The following is an 18899-nucleotide window of genomic DNA, read 5'->3' as shown; positions in this document are numbered from 1 at the left end:
ATTTGCTGGAGCTGCTAAATAAAGGTGAGATTTAACTACAACAAACCAGGGAACTCCAGTAGTTAGCAGAGCTACAATGATTCAGAAGGATCCATTCTAGTTACAAATGGCCAAATGAGACAACTCTGCCTGGACTGATGCCAGCAGATCTTTGTTAGCTCCAGGAACCAAATTGAGGATAACAAAATTTGAGGTCAATTAGTAAAATGCAAACAGTGATGCCACACTTCTCTTGCCTCCTGAATTGACCCACTTAATACCAAATAGAAAAACAATGAGGGAGATATGTAAGTAAATCATATCTATAATAACTATCCTCCCCACTTACTGCTGTCAATGGACTGCTCTATTGCTAACCAAGTATTTTGCAGTAAAGTAGTAAGTGTAATTAGCTCCAATGTTAGTCAGTTAATTGCTCCTCAAATCAAAACTGGTACATGTGTAGTTCCATTGATGGTTCTGTTTCTCATCATAACCTAGAGTTTTAATATTGTTTTAACCAACCATTTATTTATAAACAAATAAATGTCCTACAGTTTAAGTCCTTATTCAAATTAAACAGACTGGAGTAGGCTCAAAAAGACAAAATATGTCCTTCATTAATTATGCTTAATATATGCTGCTTTATTTAAGTAATATACTTATTGATGTAAAGGAAGTCATTCATGAATATGTCATATCTATATATGCTTTTAAAGAATAAAATTGTCTGTCATCATTAAGATGAGATTGAAGATGCTGGAGAATTAAATGTGGTTTGACTTTAGCCACAGGTGCAATTACCAAACATTTTTACACCAGGTATGATAGAAGTGAACAGTCGATTTCTGTAGATTAACCCAGTAATGGCATTCAGTCTTACCTTTCAGAAAGCACCATCTTCATCACCAGGCTACATTTCCATTCTCCATATGTAAAAAAATTGAAGTCCCTAAAATGGGCACTGCATATTTTTCATTGCAAACTTTACAATCAACAACGATACATAACTTCCATCGCCTTTTGTTTTATTTTCACTGAGTTGGATTTGAACTTGGGCTCCAACTTTGTCTTAAACCACTGACTTATATCATTAATTTCTTTAATGTAAAGATAAATTTAAGTGATAATGAACTCAAATGTGTGAATGATTAGGATTTAATGAAATGTATTGCATTCCACTTGTCAGTCCAAATCTACAGCTTTTTGATGGAGGAAATAAATAAACTTAGTCCAGGCCTTGTTTGGAACTAATTTTCTTCAAGTAAAATGGGTTGAAACTCCAAACATGACTTCGGTCTCCATGGTCTTGGGGGGTCTGGCCAAATCCTTTATGTGGACCTGAAATCAAGTGGAATTAAATTTGTTAATATTGAGGATAGTGCCTTACAACATTACTATTTTAATGAATATGCATATAGTCCAATAGAGGTATTCTCTTACTCTCTTAGATAATGTATCATCTTCAATAATATTTCTATGCTAACCATACATATTGCCTGTTAAGTGGGTTTACCCTCATGTTGATCCCAAAGATGAGTTCTAGATCCAGTGTCAATAGTTTTCACCACTTTGGTTTATAACAGTTAGAAAAACTCTATTTCTTTATATAAGTATGCAATAATCAGACATTTTGGTAGAGGAAAGATATTGTATAATCATTTCAGAAAAAGTAATCACCCATGTAATTTTTAGGTAATTTTTTTTAAATTCAGATATATTTTCACTATTTAAGTAGGTACATATTTGAATGCATTGAGTAATTTTAATACTTGTTTTGTATATAGCTTTATCTTAGAGTTGCTACAAAAGTGGACATGTTTATTAAATTGGCAAAATCAACTGACAATTGAAAAACAAGTTAATTGAATCAATGCTTGCCATCTTGTCCCCATTAGATTTGACTTGTTTATACTACATTAAACTAGTATAAGTCAAATTGCATGCTTTTTTCTTATAAAAATGTTTATTCTTAATATATTTATGTTCGATTATTACATAGACAGCTGTGTAGCAGTTTGTCTATCATTCTGTTTTCAAAATTTAAGCAAATTTGCCAACTTAAAAAGTAACTCCATTTTAAATAGTGTAATTCTTCATTATTACACAAACAAAAATGTTTCCAATATTAACCTTGGCCAAAGGACAACAATATTTAAGGATGAATGAAATTAAATGTTTTTTTTAAGTGCATTTGTATGTCTATCAACATATATCACAACATATTTTCAATTTCTGCGTGTTTTGGTTTTTGTGTTACTTTGATTTGGCTGCAGCAGATTTTAAAAAAACAAAATTTCATACATTTGTAAAGAATTTCCTGTAAACATTTAATTGATATGTAATATTGTACAATATGTTTTAAAATAGTACATGTTTGTATATGGAAAGAAACCCTGTTGAAAAGCATTTTTAATTTATTTTATGTTTGGTTGCAGTTTTTTCCCCTTTTTTGCAGTTTCACCATTTGATTGCAGTAATGTTTAAAAAAGACTGTCAGAGAGTAATAATATGAGCGTCAGTATCCTGAACACTACAAAGCAGTTGAAATGAAACTGTGAAAGGCACTTGTCACTACTGATGTCTGAGCTTTTTTGTTTAATAGTGTTTTATTGCATTAATGGAAACTTTCCTCACAATCTTTCAAATGAATAAATTTAAAATCATCATTATTTCCTTGCTATGTTTTATCAGAACTAAACCCTGATCAGGTCAGGTATGGTTTGCAAAGGTTGCTTATTTTCTTTCTCACTCTGTGCGGCCCGAACAGACACGATGGGCCAAGTGGCCTCTTTCTGTCACTTAAACTTTTTATGATTTTATGATTCTGGTTCTGTCTTTTAGAGCTACATTGCTGTTTCCATACAGCCAGTTCTTATACCTTATTCAGTCTAATTTATTTCTCTAATTGTTCTGAAAGGTAATTTTCCATCTCCAATGTTTTCCTCTCCTGTAGGCACTTACTCAAACTGGGGTGCAGTGTAATGGGCACCTGATAGTGAGTGCCAGTGGGGTAGTATTACAGCCAAAATTGAGAGATCACTTAATATCAAGAGAAAGAACCCTACTTGAGTCACCTTTTCATAACTGTACTGCCCTACCACTGCCCTGGCTAAGATCAGCAAACTCACTACAGATGAGGGATTAAATTTGAACTTGCTTGATATGTATGACTCAGTTCCATAGTGGGTGGTGCATTTATCTATGTCTTCAGGTTAACCATTCAAGTCTTGTTTTAATCTCTAACATTGATCACCCAGCACTGATCAAAAGCTGAATTAGAACTTTTTTCCTGTTTTCCTGTGGGCAAATGTAAGGTCTTCCACATTGACAGGCAAATATGTTCACAAAGCGAGGCTGCCCATTTCTAAAGGTAGCGGGGAGAATATTTAACAATGACGATTATTGACTATTCATTCAAATCATTGTAAAGCTATTAGCAAAAGATTAATCAAATGTTGGGATCATCTCAAGCATATTTAATTACAAGTTGAAACATTTTAATTCTTATCATGCAGGCCCCCACCTGCCAAGAATGAGGCACATATATTTCACCATATGGACATTAAATTTTAAAATTGTTGCCGGGAAGAAAAGAAGGCCTATTACAAAGGGTTGCCAAGTCCCTGGCTAGAAAGATATTTTTTTTTAATACTGGCAGACATTGTTGGAACACAAAAAAACGTGGTCAGACCATTTTAGTCACATGACTGACAGGCTGTTGGAGTTTTTTGAATTTGAACTTGCCACAGAGGTTTGGAAGGCAAAAAGCTCTTGATTCCTGGACTAAGAACAACTCTCTCCTGCCTGCTCTCATCTCTTTCTCAGAAGTGAAAACCCATTGAAGACACATGAACTCCAAGAGAAAAAAGTCACCTACTGTGAACAAGGTTTAAGAAGAATACTGGGCCGCACATAAAGCAAGACTATCTACAACGAAGGACTCTACAGCAAGCTCAAAACACAGTAACATCTCCTCTTCAGAGATTGCCTCAAACCTCTACTTTATTTTTTCTTCTGCTCTTTTCTGTCTCTATTTGCATGTGCATATGCATGCTAGTGTGGGGTGCAGCGTGTATCCGTAGGCATTAACCGAATTAGAATTTAAGTAAGTTTTAATAAATTTCACTTTTCTTCTTTAAACATAAGAAAGCCAGTTTGTGCTCATTTCTGGGCCTTATAATTGGAAAGCAGTGAATAAGGATTCACCAAGGGGGAGCTCAAAACGCAATGTGTTTAAAACAAAATCCTGTTACAATAAGGCCAGGCGAAGGCTGAGAAAAACCCCTAGATACCTTTCTCACCTGGTCATAACATTCTGCATTATTGTTTTGTAAGGCTGCACATGGAACATTGTAAAATTTGAATGCTCCTTGCCTTCAGAAGGACATTACTACATTGGAGAGTAGACAGATATGAATAATAAAGATTATTCCAAAACTAGGGCTCACAAATTAAATGCTTTCATTGAAGAAAAGATGGTTAGATGCAAGTGTATTGAAAAGTCCTGCAGAAGAGGAATGCATAAAGCAATGCACACAAACGCTTGTTCAGAAAGGCAGCAACAGACATGCCCTGAACATTTTCATCTCCAGCCCCTTCCAGGATGCTGCAAGGGATCAAAGGATCAAAGGATATGGGGAGAAAGCGGGAATAGGTTACTGAGTTGGATGATCAGCTATGATCATAATGAATGGCAGAGCAGGCTCGAAGGGCCAAATGGCCTACTCCTGCTCCTATTTTCTATGTTTCTATGATATCAGTAAATCTGCAGTCCGTACATGGCTCAACTAATACTTTCATCTCTTTCATCATGAACTTCAAGAACCAGCAGGATAAGTTCTGAAAGTCTGTGCAGTTTGCAGGATTCCCCAAAGTTCAAGGTGTCACTGATTGCACACATGTATCCTGCCTGCTCCTGCCATAATACCCCAGCTCTCATGAATCACAAAGGATTCCACTCTATGTGAAACTCATCCATGACCGTCTGACCATGCAGGTCTCTGTCTGCTTTCCTGACAGCTGCCATGATGCCTTTCACCAAAGCCAGTCAACTATTCCTCAAAGGTTTGACCATGCACATTAAGTACAAGATAAACTCTTTGGCGATGAGGGCTACTGACTGCAGGCTCAGTCTCTGACACTTGTGTAACAGCCAAATATACCTGCTGTGAACACAGGCTCAATGAAATACATACTTCTACGAGAGCCATCACCATAGGAATCTTGAAACAATGGTTCCAGTGACGGAACAAGTTTAGAGCTTCCTCCAATACAGCCTAGCAAGAGAATCACATATCATTGTGGTTTACTTTGTGCTGCCCAACCTTGCGGTGCACATGGAGTTGTCAGGCAAGAAGAGCCTTCAGCCTTACGAGAGGGAAGACACGTGATATTAAGGCTATTGGGGAAGATTGTAGAGAATGATAGTTGCTAGCTGTCAGAACCATCTGTCAAGATCTGATAAATGAGTCTCCTTGAATTGACAGTCTTCACAGCATCTTCCCCATTCGCCGGGAATAAATAATTTCCACACAAAGCTAATATAGGATTACCATTTCACACAATACAGACTGAATGCCAACTTATTTTATTGCCCTACGCAGCAATCTTGCTGTTTCTTTTCTACCCTCAGTGCTTAATGTTGGTGCCTGGCTGCAGTCTTCTAGCCCCAAATCTGTTGCTTTTCTGTGGTCCCCCAGTGGCCGGAGCATGGGAGGTGACAGGCTGCGATTTTTCGTCCAAGGCTCCTGAGATGGTGCTGCTTGTCTTATACCATGAGCATGGACGTGAGGGGGCCCAGTTGTATTTACTCCAGTTTGATAGGTGAAGTTCAGCTTTCTTTCCGTCACCCTTTTTCGAAGTTTGTTCCTGGGCGGGAGCAATAGTAGCACAGGAGTGTTTAAATGCCATCTTTAGTTGCCATCTGAGAACATTAAAAGATAACCACTTAGTGTGGGACTTGGGTCCTGCTTTTTTTAAATTCGTTCGTGGGATGTCGACGTCGCTGGCTAGGCCAGCATTTATTGCCCATCCTAATTGCCCTTGAGAAAGTGCTGGTGAGCTGCCTTCTTGAACTGCTGCAGTCCATGTGGGGTAGGTACACCTACAGTTCTGTTAGGAAGGGAGTTCCAGGATTTGTACCCAGCAACAGTGAAGGAACGGCAGTCAGGATGGTGTGTGGCTTGGAGTGGAATTTGCAGGTGGTGGTGTTCCCATGCGTCTGCTGCCCTTGTCCTTCTAGTTGGTAGAGGTCACGGGTTTAGAAGGTGCTGTTGAAGGAGCCTTGGTGAGTTGCTGCAGTGTCCAAGAATCATTGAGTCATAGAGTTATACAGCACAGAAACAGGCCCTTCGGCCCATCAAGTCTGTGCCGGCCAAACAGCACCCAACTATTCGAATCCCATATTCCTGCACTTGGCCCGTAGCCCTGTATGCTATGGCATTTCAATTGGTCATCTAAATACTTAAATGTTGTGAGGGTTACTGCCTCTATCACCTCTTCAGGCAGTGTGTTCCAGATTCCAACCACCTTCTGGATGAAAAAATGTTTCCTCAAATCTCCCCTAAACCTCCTGCCCCTTACCCTAAATCTATGCCCCCTGGTTCTTGACACCTCCGCTAAGGGAAAAAGTTTCCTCCTATCTAACCTATCAATGCCCTTCATAATCTTGTACACCTCAATCAGGTCCCCCCTCAGCCTTCTCTGCTCCTAGGAAAACAACCCTAGCCTTTTCAGTCTCTCTTCATAGCTGAAATGCTCCAGCCCAGGCGACATCCTGGTGAATCTCCTCCGCACCCTCTCCAGTGAAATCACATCCTTCCTATAGTGTGGTGACCAGAACTGTACACAGTACTCCAGCTGTGGCCTAACTAGCGTTTTATATACCTCCATCATAACCTCCCTGCTCTTATATTCTATGCCTCGGCTAATAAAGGCAAGTATCCCAAGTGCCTTCCTAACCACCTTATCTACCTGTGCTGCTGCCTTCCGTGATCTATGGACAAGTACGCAAAGGTCCCTCTGACTTTCTGTACTTTTTAGGGCCCTACCATCCATTGTATATTCCCTTGCCTTGTTGGTCCTCCCAAAATGCATTACCTCACACTTTTCAGGATTAAATTCCATTTGCCACTGCTCCGCCCATCATACCAGCCCACTGTGGGTGGCACAGTGGCGCAGGGGTTAGCACTGCAGCCTCACAGCTTCAGTGACCCGGGTTCCGTTCTGGGTACTGCCTGTGTGGAGTTTGCAAGTTCTCCCTGTGACTGCGTGGGTTTCCGCCGGGTGCTCCGGTTTCCTCCCACAACCAAAGACTTGCAGGTTGATAGGTAAATTGGCCATTGTAAATTGCCCCTAGTGTAGGTAGGTGGTAGGAGAATGGTGGGGATGTAGTAGGGAATATGGGATTAATGTAGGATTAGTATAAATGGGTGGTTGTTGGGCGGCACAGACTCGGTGGGCCGAAGGGCCTGTTTCAGTGCTGTATCTCTCTATGAATCTATATCTCCCTGTAATCTAAGGATTTCCTCCTCACTATTTACAACACCACCAATTTTTGTGCCATCTGCAAACTTACTGATCATGCCTCCTATATTCACGTCTAAATCATTAATGTACACCACAAACAGCAAGGGTCCCAGCACCAATCGCTGTGGTACACCACTGGTCACAGGTTTCCAATCGCAAAAACAGCCCTCTACCATTACCCTCTGCCTCCTGCCACTAAGTCAATTTGCCAAATTGCCCTGGATCCCATGGGCTCTTACGTTCTTAACTAATCTCCCATGCGGGACCTTATCAAAAGCCTTACTGAAATCCATGTATACTACATCTACTGCTTTACCCTCATCGACACATCACCACCTCGAAAAATTCAATCAGGTTAGTTAGACATGAACTCCCCCTGACAAAGCCGTGCTGACTATCCCTGTTTAATCCCTGCCTCTCCAAGTGGAGATTAATCCTGTCCCTCAGAATTTATTCCAATATTTTCCCAACCACTGATGTTAAACTCACCTGCCTGTAATTACCTGGTTTTTCCCTATTACCCTTCTTGAATAATGGTACCACATTTGCTGTCTTCCAGTCCTCTGGTACCTCTCCTGTGGCCAGAGAGGATTTGAAAATTTGTGTCAAAGCCCCTGCTATCTCCTCCCTTGCCTCACATAACAGCCTGGGATATATCTCATCTGGGCCCGAGGATTTATCCACTTTTAAGCCCACTAAAGCATCTAATACCTCCTCTCTTTCAATACGAATATGTTCACGTATATGACAATCCCTTTCCCTGATCTCTACACCTACATCGTCCTTCTCCATAGTGAACACCGATGAAAAGTAATGATTTAAAACCTCACCTATGTCCTCTGGCTCCACACAAAGATTGTCACGTTGGGCCCTAATGGGCCCTACTCTTTCCTTGGTTATCCTCTTGCCCTTAATATACTTATAAAACGCCTTGGGATTTTCCTTTATCTTGCCCGCCAGTGTTTTATCATGCCCCCTCTTCGCTCTCCTAATTACTTTTTTAAGTGCCACCCTACACTTTCTACACTCTTCTAGTGCCTCCGCTGTTTTCAGCGCTTGGGATTTGCCGTAAGCTTCCTTTTTTTTCCTGATCCAATATCCCTTGACATCCAGGGTTCCCTGGGCCTGTTAGTCCTACCCTTCACCTTAATGGGTACATGTTGGCTCTGGACTCTCACTATTTCCTCTTTGAATGACTCCCACTGATGTGATGTAGACTTTCCTACAAGTAGCTGCTCCCAGTCCACTTTGGCCAGATCCTGTTTTATCAAATTGAAATCGGCCTTCCCCCAATTTCTGGTCCAGCTTTGTCATTTTCCATAACAACCTTAAATCTTACAGAGTTATGGTCACTATCCCCGAAATGCTCCCCCACTGACACTTCTACCACTTGACTGGCTTCATTCCCTAGGATTAGGTCCAGTACTGCCCCTTTCTTGTAGTACTTCCTACATACTGGCTCAAAAAGCTCTCCTGTATGCATTTTAAGAATTCCAACCCTTTTAAGCCTTTTGCACTAAGACTGTCCCAGTTAATATTGGGGAAGTTGAAATCCCCTACTATTATTACCCTATTATTTTCACACCTTTCAGAGATTTGCCTACATATCTGCTCCTCTATCTTTTCCTGGCTGTTTGGAGGCCTGTAGTACACACCCAGCCAAGTGATTGCCCCCTTTTTGTTTTTAAGTTCTACCCAAATGGCCTCATTTGAGAAACCTTCTAAGATGTCATTCCTCCTTACTGCAGTAATTGATTCCTTGATCAACAGTGCAATGCCATCTCCTCTTTTATCCCCTCCCCTGTCGCGTCTGAAGATTCTATACCCTGGAATATTGAGCTGCCAGTCCTGTCCCTCCCTCAACCATTTCTCTGTGACAGCAATAATATCATAATCCCATGTGCTAATCAACACCCTCAATTCATCTGCCTTACTAGTAAGACTCCTTGCATTGAAATAGATGCAATCCAATCTTGCATTTTTCCCTTGTGCTTTACCAGGTGTATATTTGCTCTGCCTTCCAGGCAGACTCACTTTCTGTTCTATATTACCCCCTACTGTACCTCCACTCTGTATCCCATCCCCCTGCCAAATTAGTTTAAACCCCCCCCAAACAGAACTAGCAAATCTCCCAGCAAGGATGCTTGTCCCATTCCGGTTCAGGTGCAACCCGTCCAACTTGTATAGGTCCCACCTTTGCCAGAAACAGACCCAGTGATCCAGGAAACTAAAGCCCTACCTCCTGCACCATTTCCTCAGCCACGCATTCACCTGCTCTATCCTCCTATTTCTAAACTCACTAGCACGTGGCACTGGGAGTAATCCAGAGATTACAACCTTTGAGGTCCTGCTTTTTAATCTGCTACCTAGCTCCCTAAATTCTTGTTGCAGGACCTCATCCCTTTTTCTACCTATGTCGTTGGTACCAATGTGTACCATGACCTCTGGCTGCTGACCCTCCCCCTTCAGAATGTCCTGCAGCCGCTCCATGACCCTAGCACCAGGGAGGCAACATACATCCTGGAGTCATGTTTGCAGCCACAGAACCACCTATCTGTACCCCTTACGATAGAATCCCCTATCACTATAGCTCTTCCACTCCTTTTTCCTCCCTGCTGTGCAGCAGAGCCCTCCGTGGTGCCACGGACCTGGCTGTTGCTGCTTTCCCCTGGGAGGTCAACCCCCCAACAGTATCCAAAGCAATATATCTGTTTGAGAGGAGGATGGCCACAGGGGACTCCTGCACTACCTGCCTGCACCTACTACTCCGCCTGGTGATCACCCATCCCTTTTCTGCCTGTGCTGCCATTACCTGCAGTGTGACCACCTCGCTAAACGTGCTATCCACGATGTCCTCAGCATCACGGATGCTCCAAAGTGAATCCACCTGCAGCTCTAGTTCCGTAATGCGGGTAGTCAGTAGCTGCAGATGGATACACTTCCTGCACACATGGTTGTCAGGGATACTGAAAGCATCCCAGACTTCCCACACAGTGCAGGAGGACCATACCACGGGCTGAGCTCTCCTGCCATAACTTACCTTTAAATTAATTTAGTTACTCCCTTTAAAAAATACTAATTACACTAGGGGTCTTGTTCCACTCCAAACACTACCCACTACAATCTAAAGTCCTTAATAAATTACTCTAATTTAAGTAGTACTACTTATCACTTGAGGTTTTTTTTAAAAAAACCTTTCCCTCTTTTTAAGCAATTTAAATGCACTAACAGCTGTTACTTACCCAACCAATCACCTTGGGAATTCCCATGATGTCACTGTAAGTTTTTTTTTCCTCTTTTCGAGTTTCAGCGCACGCTGAGAGACACAGAGAGTCTGCCACTGCTCCGGATCAGGTTCCCCGCAGGTCCGCCAGCTACTGCTCCGCTCCCAGGTAAATGAATCTTGCAGATGGCACACACTGCTGCCACTGTGCATCAGAAGGTGGTGGATGGGGTGCCAGTCAAATGGGCTACTTTGTCCTGGATGATCTCGAGCTTCTTGAGTGTCAGTCAAATGTTGCCTTGATGTCAAGGGCAGTCACTCTCACCTCACCTCTTGAGTTCAGCTCTTTTGTCTATGTTTGAACCAAGGCTGCAATGAGGTTAGGAGCTGAGTGGCCCTGGCAGAACCCAAACGGAGCATCACTGAGCAGGTTATTGCTAAGCAAGTGCTACCTGATAGCACTGTCGACAACACCTTCCATCACTTTACTGATGATTGAGAGTAGACTGATGTGGCAGTAATTGGCTGGGTTCAATTTGTCCCGCTTTTTGTTTACAGGATGTATCTGGGCAATTTTCCACATTGCCGGGTAGATGCCAGTGTTGTAGCTAGGGGTGCGGCAAGTTCTGGAGCACAGGTCTTCAGTACTATTGCCGGAATGTTGTCAGGGCCCATAGCCTTTGCAGTATCCAGTGTCTTCAGTCGTTGCTTGATATCACATGGAGTGAATCAAATTAACTGAAGAGTAGCATCTGTGATGCTGGGGACTCCAGGAGGAGACCAAGATGGATCATCCACTCGGCACTTCTGGCTGAAGATTGTTGTAAATGTTTCAGCCTTATCTTTCGCACTGATGTGCTGGGCTCCCCCATCATTGAGGATGGGGATATTTGTGGAGCCACCTCCTCCAGTTAGTTGTTTAATTGACCACCACCATTCACGACTGGATGTGGCAGGAGTGCAGAGCTTAGATCTGATCTGTTGGTTGTGAGATCACTTAGCTCTGTCTATCGCATGCTGTTTACGCAGTTTGGCATGCAAGTAGTCCTGTGTTGTAGCTTCACCAGATTGACACCTCATTTTGAGGTATGCCTGGTGCTGCTCCTGGCATGCCCTCCTGCACTCTTCATTGAATCAGGGTTGATCCCCTGGCTTAATGGTAATGATAGAGTGGGGGAAATGCTGGGCCATGAGGTTACAGATTGTGCTTGAGTACAATGCTGTTGCTGCTGATGGCCCAGAGTGCCTCATGGATGCCCAGTTTTGCATTGTTAGATCTGTTCGAAATCGATTCCATTTAGTACAGTGGTAGTGCCATACAACACAATGGAGGGTATCCTCAATGCAAAGACAGGACGTCGTCTCCACAAGGACTGTGCGGTGGTCACTCCTACCAATACTGTCATGGACAGATGCATCTGCGGCAGGTAGATTGGTGAGGATGAGGTCAAGTATGTTTTTCCCTTTTATTGGTTCCCTCACCATCTACTGCAGACCCAGTCTAGCAGCTATGTCCTTTAGAACTTGGCCAGCAATGGTGCTACCAAGCCACTCTTGGTGATGGACATTGAAGTCCCCCACCTAGAGTACATTCTGCGCTCCTGCCACCCTCACTGCTTCCTCCAAATGGTGTTCAACATGGAGAAGCACTGCTTCATCAGCCGAGATGGGGAAGAACAGAGCGGTTATCAGCAGGAGGTGTCCTTGCTCATGTTTGACCTGATGCCATGAGGTCTGGACCCGATGTTAAGGACTCCCAGGGCAACTCCCTCACGCCTATAAACCACTATGCTGCCACCTCTGCTGCGTCTGTCCTGCAGGTGGGACAGGACATTCCCAAGGATGGTGATGGCGGTGTCTGGGACATTGCCTGTAAGGTATGATTCCATGAGTATGACTATGTCAGGCTGCCACTTGACTAGTCTGTAGGTCAGCTCTTCCAACTTTGGCACAAACCCCCAGATGTTAGACAGGAAGACTTTGCAGGGTCAACAGGGCTGGGTTTGCTGCTGTCGTTTCTGGTGCCTAGGTCAATGCTGGGTGGTCTGTCTGGTTTCATTCCTTATTGACTTTGTAGCTATTTGATACTGAGTGGCTTGCTAGGCCATTTCAGAGTCAACCACACTGCTGTGGGTCTGGAGTCACATATAAGCCAGACCAGGTAAGAACGGCAGATTTCCTTCCCCAAAGGTCATTAGTGAACCAGATGGGTTTTTGCAACCATCAACAATGGTTTCATGGCCAACATTAGACTAACTTTTAATTCAAATTTTTATTAATTGAATTCAAATTCCACCTTCTGCCATGGTGGGATTTGAACCCATATCCCCAGAGCAATACCCTGGGTTACTCTTCTTCATTGGCCTCCTTGTCTTGAGAGACAATGGGTAAGCGCCTGGAGGTGGTCAGTGGTTTGTGAAGCAGCTCCTGGAGTGGCTATAAAGGCCAATTCTAGAGTGACAGGCTCTGCCACAGGTGCTGCAGATAAAATTAGTTGTCGGGGCTGTTACACAGTTGGCTCTCCCCTTGCGCTTCTGTCTTTTTTCCTGCCAACTACTAAGTCTCTTCGACGCACCACACTTTAGCCCCACCTTTATGGCTACCCACCAGCTCTGGCGATCACTGGCAACTGACTCCCAATACTTGTGATCAATGTTACAGGACTTCATGTCGCGTTTGCAGACGCCTTTCAAGCGGAGACATGGACAGCCGGTGTTCTGATACCAGTGACGAGCTCGCTGTACAATGCGTCCTTGGGATCCTGCCATCTTCCATGCGGCTCACATGGCCAAGCCCTCTCAAGCGGTGCTGGCTTAGTAGGGTGTATATGCTGGGGATGTTGGCCGCCTCGAGGATTTCTGTGTTGGAGATACGGTCCTGCCACCTGATGCCAAGGTTTCTCTGGAGGCAGCGAAGATGGAATGAATTGGGACGTCGCTCTTGGCTGACATACGTTGTCCAGGCCTTGCTGCCGTGGAGCAAGGTACTGAGGACACAGGTTTGATACACTCGGACTTTTGTGTTCCGTGTCAGTATGCCATTTTCCCACACTCTTGGCCAGTCTGGACATAGCAGAGGAAGCCTTTCCCATGCGCTTGTGGATTTTTGCATCGAGAGACAGGTTACTGGTGATAGTTGAGCCCAGGTAGCTGAATTTTTGAACCACTTCCAGAGCGTGTCACCGATATTGATGGATGGAGCATTTCTGACGTCCTGTCCCATGATGTTCGTTTTCTTGAGGCTGATGGTTAGGCCAAATTCGTTGCAGGCAGCCGCAATCCTGTCGAAGAGATTCTGCAGACACTCTTCAGTGTGAGATGTTAATGCAGCATCGTCAGCAAAAAGCAGTTCCCTGATGAGGACTTTCCGTACTTTGGTCTTCGCTCTTAGACGGGCAAGGTTGAACAATCTGCCACCTGATCTTGTGTGGAGGAAATTTCCTTCTTCTGAAGACTTGAACGCATGTGAGAGCAGCAGGGAGAAGAAGATCCCAAACAGTGTAGGTGCGAGAACACAGCCCTGTTTCACACCACTCAGGATAGGAAAGGGGTCTGATGAGGTGCCGCTATGCTGAATTGTGCCTTTCATATTGTCATGGAATGAGGTGATAATACTTAGTAGCTTTGGTGGACATCGATCTTTTCTAGTAGTTTGAAGAGACTGCTTCTGCTGACGAGGTCAAAGGCTTTGGTGAGATCAATGAAAGCAACGTAGAGGGGCATCTGTTGTTCGCGGCATTTCTTCTGTAGCTGGCGAAGGGAGAACAGCATGTCAATGGTGGATCTGTCTGCTCGAAAGCCACACTGTGCCTCAGGGTAGACACGCTCAGCCAGCTTCAGGAGTCTGTTTAAAACGACTCGAGCGAAGACTTTCCCCACTATGCTGAGCAGGGAGATTCCACGGTAGTTGTTGCAGTCACCGCTGCACCCTTGTTCTTATAGAGGGTGATGATATTGGCATCGCGCATGTCCTGTGGTACTGCTCCCTCATCCCAGCACAGGCAAAGCAGTTCGTAGAGTGCTGGAAGTATAGCAGGCTTGGCACTCTTGATTATTTCAGGTGTAATGCCATCCTTCCCAGGGGCTTTTCTGCTGGCTAGAGAATCAATGGCATCACTGAGTTCCGATTCTGTTGGCTGTACGTCCAGCTCATCCATGACTGGCAGAGACTGGGCTGCATTGAGGGTGGTCTTAGTGACAACATTTTCCATGGAGTACAGTTCTAGGTACTGCTCCACCCAGCGGTCCATTTGCTTGCGTTGGTCAGTGATTGTGTCCCCTGATTTAGATTTGAGGGAGGCAATCTTCTTGATGGTTGGCCCAAAAACTCTCTTAATGCCATCATACATTCCTTTGATATTTCCGGTGTCGGAGGCCAGCTGAATATGACTGCACAGGTTTTGCCAGTAGTTATTTGCGCAGCGCCTGGCTGTTCTTTGTGCAGTGTTTCTGGCTGCTTTAAGTACTACAGATGTTAACTTGCTGGGGGCTTTCTTGTAGTTCAACAGTGCAATGCGCTTACCGGCTATGACAGGTTCCAAATCTTCAAAGTGAGATTGAAACCAGTCTGCATTCTGCTTCACACGTTTGCCCTAGGTGGTTATTGCTGAATCATAGATGGAGTCTCTGATGTGGGTCCACTTGGTCTCTGCATCCCCTGTCGGAGTGTTTTGAAGGGTTTTTTCAAGTGAATTTACAAACTTATGTAACAGCTCTGGATAAGAAACTCTGTTAGTGTTGATGCACGGGCGATCCTTCTGCTTGGAGTGATGCAGCTTCTTTGGTTTGAGTCTAACCTTGCTGCACACCAGGGAGCGGTTGGTGTCGCAGTCCGCACTGTGGAAGCTGCGTGTGATTTGAACGCTGTTTAAAGAGGCTCGCCTTGTGACGATGAGGTCCAGCTGGTGCCAACGATGTGATCTTGGGTGCCTCCAAGAAATCTGGTAACAGGGCTTAGTATGAAAGAACGAGTTGATGATGCAGAGGTTATGATAGGTACACAACTCAAGCAGTCTCTGTCCATTCTCAATCATCCTTCCAATGCCATAGCACCCAGGGCAGGAGGGCCATGAGTCATGGTCGGCCCCAACCCTGGCATTAAAGTCCCCCAGCAGGAACAGGTGTTCGGTGTTGGGGATGCTGCTAATGATATGATGGAGTTCCTCATAGAACTGGTCTTTAGCTTCATGTGGGGAGCAGAGTGTTGGAGCATAGATGCTGAGTAGGTGTACTAGACCAGAGGCGGTGAGCAGTCGGATGGACAGTATGCGTTCCGAGCCATTTGAAGGTGGCTCTATCTTGCTGAGCAAAGAGTTTCTGATGGTAAAGCTCACTCCATGCTGTCTTGGTCCTTCAGGATCCCTACCCTGCCAGAAGAAGGTGTAGTTTTGCTCTCTTAGAGATCCGCTCACAGGGAGGCGTGTCTCCTGAAGTGCTGCCAGGTCCACATTGAGTCTACTGAGCTCGTTGTTAATGATGGGTCTTCCAGGAATCGTTGATTTGTGTAAGGTCTTAGTTTAGTTTAGTTTAGATTAGTTTAGTGATACAGCACTGAAACAGGCCCTTCGGCCCACCGAGTCTGTGCCGACCATCAACCACCCACTTATACTAATCCTACACTGATCCCATATCCCTACCACATCCCCACCTGTCCCTATATTTTCCTACCACCTACCTATACTAGGGGCAATTTATAATGGCCAATTAACCTATCAACCTGCAAGTTTTTGGCTTGTGGGAGGAAACCGGAGCACCCGGAGGAAACCCACGCAGACACAGGGAGAACTTGCAAACTCCACGCAGGCAGTACCCAGAATTGAACCCGGGTCGCTGGAGCTGTGAGGTTGCAGTGCTAACCACTGCGCCACTGTGTCTTCCGACAGGCCAGGACACATAGTTCTGATGTTCCAGCTTGCAAAACGAAGGGCTGGTACCTTCTTTCCTTTTTTTGTCATGCTGTTTGGTGCGGTGTTACAGTCCACTTTTCAAGCAATGACCCTGAGCTCCAAGCACCCATTGAAGCAGGTGGACTGTGGCGGGACAGAACCTTATTGACCGAAGGCTGCCCGTTTTGAGGTGGGCAGTAGCTGTCCGGTGAGATGTTATGACCTCTCCCACCGACTCTGGGTTACTGGGTCTCTGGGTTACTAGACCAGTGACAATAACACTACGCCACTGCCTCCCCACTAGTTGTTTAATTGTCCACCACCATTCATGACTGGATATGGCAGGACTGCAGAGCTGAGATGTGATCCGTTGGTTGTGGGATCGCTTAGCCCACAGGTCAGACCAAGTAGAAGGTACAGGTTCCCTTCTTTGGAGACTGCTAGTGAACTATTTGGCTTTATACAACACTCAAGCTGCTTTTAAGGTCCTTTTCTGGTGCTAACCACAAAGTATCAGATCCTATTGAATTTAAGTTCGCAACTTGCTGTGGTGGGATTTGAACTTACAACCTCTGAGTTACTAGCCAAATACCACATTCATGAAGCCACCAAGAAGGTATCAAACTTTAGGTGTCATAAGGCTACAGACCTGTCAGCCATAGAGAGAGAAACCTTACCCATGCCTACTGCATGCTTGCCTCAGCTGTTGTGTTCTTCATCAACATTCCCACTGAACTGTAGGACAGCCTTGAACTGACTAGATCAACCATGCATATAATCTCCTCGACCAAGCAAGCGGAGGAGACAGTAGAGCCCAGGGCCTGCATGGCTACAGTAAATGGCAATTTGAGTCACAAGAATACAGATGGTGGGGGGAGGGGGTGGTGATGAAAAGTAATGGACAACAGGGATAGTTGAAATAAAGAGGTATTGATATGAAACATGACATCCATCCATTGACCTGAACTTGGTCCACCGAAATCTCTACAAACCCATCTGCTCCCTGCTGCTTGCTCAGCTGCTGGAAGGCTTCTCATCAAAGTTTGTCAATGAGTGTTTCCCCATTTGGCCAGGAAAAGCAAACTAGGCTTTCAAGCTGATAAAGACCTTTAAGACATTCCCTCCAGTTCAACTGCTCATCCCAGATACTTACTTGTATCTGCTGCTCACCGACAAAATACTAAGGAGGTTGAACACGGATATTCAGCAGGTTTCGCTCTAACTCAGGCTAGCGAGTGCTAACTCTACCCCAGAGTTACAGCTGTTGTTAGTCGAAGGTAAGCTGGATTTTCCATTTTGTTGCAGATTATAGCATTTATCACTCATTCAACTTTTTCTAATCATTTGTCTTTATGTCATTTGTTACCTCAAATTCCCTACTATTTCTTACTTCTCGTTTCCCCCAGATCTTGATCAAGTTTATTATCATATGAGCTTTGTTCACTGGTCGCCACACTACCAGAAGGATGTGGAGGCTTTGGAGAGGGTACAGAAGAGGTTTACCAGGATGTTGCCTGGTCTGGAGGGCATTAGCTATGAGGAGAGGTTGGAAAAACTCAGATTGTTTTCACTGGAACGACAGAGGTGGAGGGGCGACATGATAGAGGTTTACAAAGTTATGAGCGGCATGGACAGAGTGGATAGTCAGAAGCTTTTCCCAGGGTGGAAGAGTCAATTACTAGGGGACATAGGTTTAAGGTGCGAGGGGCAAAGTTTAGAGGGGATGTGCGAGGCAAATTTTTTACACAGAGGTTGGTGAGTGCCTGGAACTTGCTGCCAGGGGAGGTGGTGGAAGCAGATACGATAGCGACATTTAAGAGACATCTTGACAAATATATGAATAGGAAGGGAATAGAGGGATATGGGCCCCGGAAGTGCAGAAGGTGTTAGTTTAGGCAGGCATCAAGATCGGCGCAGGCTTGGAGGGCCGAATGGCCTGTTCCTGTGCTGTCCTGTTCTTTGTTCTTTGTAACAATTGCATAATGACTATTACATCACAAATGACTTAAAATTATATGGATTGCAACCAATTAATTGGTAAAATCTACAACTCAGTGGTGTTGTTGATCATGATAATTAGTCAAATTGGTTACAAAATAGTTACAAAACTATTTTGAAATGAAACTTGCATGTAAAGCAGAGTTAATAAAAATTTCAGCCAGGGCTGCAGATAAAATTATGAAATAACATAGGTGGGAGTCTGCATGTTAGCATAAAGCACCCACAAATAATGAATACTATAAGAAAATATATCTGGTCATAGATATTTGAAGTGAACTTGAA

This window comes from Heterodontus francisci, chromosome 1 (assembly GCF_036365525.1).
Source record: "Heterodontus francisci isolate sHetFra1 chromosome 1, sHetFra1.hap1, whole genome shotgun sequence".
Taxonomy (NCBI): domain Eukaryota; kingdom Metazoa; phylum Chordata; class Chondrichthyes; order Heterodontiformes; family Heterodontidae; genus Heterodontus; species Heterodontus francisci.
The sequence above is the reverse complement of the archived record's forward strand: the minus strand, read 5'-3'. Positions refer to the sequence as shown.